This window comes from Cricetulus griseus, chromosome 5 (assembly GCF_003668045.3).
Source record: "Cricetulus griseus strain 17A/GY chromosome 5, alternate assembly CriGri-PICRH-1.0, whole genome shotgun sequence".
NCBI lineage: Eukaryota > Metazoa > Chordata > Mammalia > Rodentia > Cricetidae > Cricetulus > Cricetulus griseus.
In genome coordinates, this window is record NC_048598.1 from 172,033,380 (window position 1) to 172,039,379 (window position 6,000).

Here is a 6,000-nt window from a genome sequence, read left to right on the forward strand (position 1 = left end):
AGGTATCATCACAGAGCCACAGTTAGATTATTCAGGTGACATCACAGAACAACAGTGAGAACCTTCATGTGAAATCAAAGAGCCACAGGGAGACCCTTAGGTGACATCACAGAGCCACAGAGACCCTTCAGGTGACATCACAGAGCCACAGAGACCCTTCAGGTGACATCACAGAGCTACATATAGACCCTTCAGGTGACATCACAGAGCCACAGAGAGACCCTTAGGGTACATCACACAGACACAGAGAGACCTTTTAGGTATCATCACAGAGCCACAGAGCGATTATTCAGGTGACATCAAAGAGCAACAGTGAGACCCTTCATGTGACATCACAGAGCCACAGGGAGACCCTTAGGTGACATCACAGAGCCACAAAGACCCTTCAGGTGACATCACAGAGTCACAGAGAGACACTTTTGGTGACATCACAAAGCCACAAAGAGAAACTTCAGGTGACATCACTGAGCCACAGATAGACCCTTCACGTGACATCACAGAGACACAGAGAGATCTTTTAGGTATCATCACAGAGCCACAGTTAGATTATTCAGGTGACATCACAGAACAACAGTGAGAACCTTCATGTGAAATCACAGAGACACAGAGAGGTGCTTCAGGTGAAATGAGAGAGCCGCAGAAAGACCCTTAGGTGAAATCACAGACCCGAAGAGAGAAACTTCAGGTGACATCACAGAACCACAGAATGACCCTTCAAATGATATCACAAATCCACAGAGAGACCTTTCAGGTGACATCACCGAGCCACAATGAGACCCTTCAGGAGACATCACAGAGCCACAGAGAGTCCCTTCAGGTGACATCACAGAGCCACAGATAGACCCTTCATGTGACATCACAGAGACACAGAGACACGTTTTAGGTATCATCACAGAGCCACAGAGAGATCATTCAGGTGACATCACAGAGCAACAGTGAGACCCTTCATGTGACATCACAGAGTCTCGGTGAGACCCTTAGGTAACATCACAGAGCCACAGAAAAACACTTCATGTGACATCACAGATCAAAATGAGACCCTTCAGGTGACATCACTGAGCCACAGAGGCCCTTCAGATGACATCACAGAGACACAGAGAGACTATTCAGGTGACATCACAGAGACACACAGAGACCATTCAGGTGACATAACAGAGACACAGAGAGACACTTTAGGTGACATCACAGAGACACAAGAGGTGCTTCAGTTGACATGAAGAGCCGCAGAGAGACCCTTAGTTGAAATCACAGAGCCACCGAGAGAACCTTGAGGTGACATCACAGAACCACAGAATGACCCTTCAAATGACATCACAAATCCACAGAGCGACCTTTCAGGTGACATCACAGAGCCACAATGAGACCCTTCAGGTGTCATCACAGAGACGCAGAGAGACCCTTCAGATGACATCACTGATCCATAGAGAGACCTTTCAGGTGACATCACAGAGCCACAGATAGACGCATCAGGTGACATCACAGAGCCACAAAGAGACACTTCAGGTCACATCACAGTGCCAAAATGAGACCCTTCAGGTGACATCACAGAGCCACAAAGAGACCCTTCAGGTGACATCACAGAGCCACAGAGAGACCCTTCAGGTGACATCACAGAAACACAGAGAGACTCTTCCAAGGACATCACAAATTCACAGACAGACACTTTAGGTGACATCACAGAGCCTTAGAGAGACTCTTCAGGTGACATCACAGAGCCACAGATAGACCCTTCAGGTGACATCACAGAGCCACAGATAGACCCTTCATGAGACATCACATAGACACAGAGAGACCCTGAGGGCACATCACAGATCCACAGTGAGATCCTTCAGGTGACATCACAGTGCCACAGTGTGACCCTTCAGGTGACATCACAGAGACACAGAGAGGTGCTTCAGGTGAAATGAGAGAGCCACAGAACGACCCTTAGGTGAAATCACAGACCCGAACAGAGAAACTTCAGGTGACATCACAGAACCACAGAATGACCCTTCAAATGATATCACAAATCCACAGAGAGACCTTTCAGGTGACATCACCGAGCCACAATGAGACCCTTCAGGAGACATCACAGAGCCACAGAGAGACCCTTCAGGTGACATCACAGAGCAACAGTGAGACCCTTCATGTGACATCACAGAGACACAGAGACAAGTTTTAGGTATCATCACAGAGCCACAGAGCGATTATTCAGGTGACATCAAAGAGCAACAGTGAGACCCTTCATGTGACATCACAGAGACACAGAGACACGTTTTAGGTATCATCACAGAGCCACAGAGAGATCATTCAGGTGACATCACAGAGCAACAGTGAGACCCTTCATGTGACATCACAGATCCTCAGTGAGACCCTTAGGTAACATCACAGAGCCACAGAAAAACACTTCATGTGACATCACAGATCAAAATGAGACCCTTCAGGTGACATCACAGAGCCACAGATAGACCCTTCAGGTGACATCACAGAGCCACAGAAAGACCCTTCAGGTGACATCACAGATCCAAAATGAGACCCTTCAGGTGACATCACAGATCCAAAATGAGACACATCAGGTGACATCACAGAGCCACAGAGAGACCCTTAGGGGACATCACAAATCCACAGTGAGATTCGTCAGGTTACATCTCAGAACCACAGAGAGGACCTTCTGAGGACATACCAAATCCATAGAGAAACCCTTCAGGTGACATCACAGAGGCACAGTCAGACCCTTAGTTGACATCACAGAGCCACAGAGACCCTTCTGGTAAATCACAGATGCGCAGATAGTCCATTCAGATGACATCACAGAGACACAGAGAGACACATTTGGTGACATCACAGAGCCACAAAGAGACACTTCAGGTGACATTACAGAGCCACAGATAGACGCATCAGGTGACATCACAGAGAAACTGAGAGACCCTTTAGGTGACATCACAGAGCCACAGAGAGAAACATCAGGTGACATGAAAGAACCACAGAATGATCCTTCAAATGACATCACAAATCCACAGAGAGACCTTTCAGGTGACATCAAAGATCCACAATGAGACCCTTCAGTTGACATCACAGTGCCACAGAGAGACGCTTTAGGTGACATCATAGAGCCACAGATCGACCCTTCATGTGACATCAGAGAGAAACATAGAAACCTTTTTGGAATCATCACAGAGCACAGAGAAATCATTCAGGTGTCATAACAGAACCACAGAGAGTCCCTTCATATGACATAACAGAGCCACAGGAGACCATTAGGTGACATCACAAAGCCACAGAGATCCTTCAGGTGACATCATTGAGCCACAGATAGACCCTTCAAGTGAATTCACAGAGCCACAGAGGGACCCTTCAGGTGACATCACAGATCAAAATGAGACCCTTCAGGTGACATCACAGAGACACAGAGAGTTTCTTTAGGTGACATCACAGAGACACAGAGAGACCCTTCAGAAGACATCACAGAGCCACAGAGAGAACCTTCATGTGACATCACAGAGACACATAGAGACCTTTTATGTATCATCACAGAGCCACAGAGAGATCATTCAGGTGACATCACAGAGCCACAGTGAGACCCTTCATGTGACAAAACAGAGCCACAGGGAGACCCTTCAGTTGACATCACAGAGCCACAGATAGACCCTCCAGGTGACATCACAGAAACACAGAGAGATTCTTCAGGTGACATCATAGAGCAAAAATGAGACCCTTCAGGTGACTTCACAGAACCACAGAAGAACCTTCAGTGACATCACAGAGCCAATTCAGGTGACACCACAGTGGCAGAGTAAGACTCTTCAGGTGACATCACTGAGACACAGAGAGACCCTTCAGGTGAAATCACAGTGCCACAGAGAGTACCTTCTGGTGACATCACAGCGCCACAAAGAGGAACTTATGTGACAAAAAGACCCACAGAGACACTTCAGGTGACATCTCAGAGCCACATAGAGACACTAGGGGCTTTACAGAGCCACAGAGAGATCCTTCAGGTGACATCACAGAACCAGAGTGAGGCCCTTCAACATCACAAATCCACAGAGAGAATCTTAGATGACATCATAGAGCCACAGAGAGATACTTCAGGTGATATCACAGAACCACAGAGAGACCCTTCAGGTGACATCAAAGAGCCCCAGAGAGATCCGTCTTGTGACAATTCAGAGCCAATTATAGACCCTTCAGGTGACATCACGGAGCCACAGAGAGACCTTTCAGGTGACATTACAGAGCAACAGAGACCATTCAGGTGACATCATAGAGCCACAGAGACCATTGAGGTGACATCACTGATCCACAGTGAGTCCCTTCAGGTGACATCACAGAGCCACAGATAGACCCTTCAGGTGACATCACAGAGACAATAGAGTCCCTTGAGGTGATATCACAGAGCCACCGAGACCATTCAGGTGACATCACCGAGCCACAGATAGACCCTTCAGGTGATATCACAGAGACACAGAGACCCTTGAGGTGATATCACAGAAACACAGAGAGACCGTTCAAGTGACATCAAAGAGCCACAGAGAGTCCCTTCATGTGACATCACAGAGCCTATGATAGACCCTTCAGGTGACATCACAGAGCCACAGTAATAGCTTTCAGGTGACATCACAGAACCACAGAGAGACCTTTCTGGTGACATCACAGAGCAACAGGGACCATTCAGGTGACATCACAGAGCCACAGAGAGACCCTTCAGGTGATATCACATAGCCACAGAGAGACACTTCAGGTGATATCACAGAACCACAGAGAGACCCTTCAGGTGACATCAAAGAGCCCCAGAGAGATCCTTCTTGTGACATCACAGAGCCAATGATAGACCCTTCAGGTGACATCACAGATCCACAGAGAGACCTTTCTGGTGACATCACAGAGCAACAGGGACCATTCAGGTGACATCACAGAGCCACAGAGAGACCCTTCAGGTGATATCACATAGCCACAGAGAGACACTTCAGGTGACACCACAGAGCCAGAGTAAGACCCTTCAGGTGACATCACAGAGCCACAGAGAGACCTTTCTGGTGACATCACAGAGCCACAGAGTCCATTCTGGTGACATCACAGAGCCACAGAGAAACCCTCAGGTGACATCACAGAGCTACAGAGAGATCCTTCAAGTGATATGATAGAGCCACAGATAGACTCTTCAGGTGACATTACAGAGACACAGAGACCCTTGAGGTGACATCACAGAGCCACAGAGAGACCCTTCAGGTGACATCACATAGCCACAGACAGACACTTCAGGTGACATCACAGAGCCAGACAAGACCCTTCATGTGAAATCACAGAGACACAGAGACAGGCTTCAGGTGACCTCACATTTCTACAGAGAGACACTTAGATGACATCACAGAGCCACAGAGAGACCTTTCTTGTGATATCACTGAGCCACAGAGAGACATTTCAGGTGACATCATTGAGCCACAGAGAGATACTTCAAGTGATATCACAGAGCCACAGATAGACCCTTCAGGTGGCATCACACAGCCACAGAGAGACAATTCAGGTGACACCACAGAGCCAGAGTAAGACACTTCAGGTGACATCACAGAGACACAGAGAGACCCTTCAGGTGACATCACAGTGCCACAGAGAGACCTTTCAGGTGACATCACAGAGCGACAGAGACACCCTCAGTTGACATCACAGAGACACAGAAAAACTTGAGGTGACATCACAGAGCCACAGAGAGATCCTTCAGGTGACATCACAGAGAAAATGATAGACCCTTCAGGTTACATCACAGAGTCACAGAGCGACCTTTCTGGTGATATCACAGAGCCACAGAGAGATCCTTCAGGTGACATCACAGAGCCAATGATAGACCCTTCAGGTGACATCACAGAGCCACAGAGCGACCTTTCTGGTGACATCACAGAGCCACAGAGACCATTCAGGTGACATCAAAGAGCTACAGAGAGATCATTTAGGTGACATCACAGCGCAACAAAGAGGAACTTATGTGACATCAAAGACCCACAGAGACACTTCAGGTGACATCTC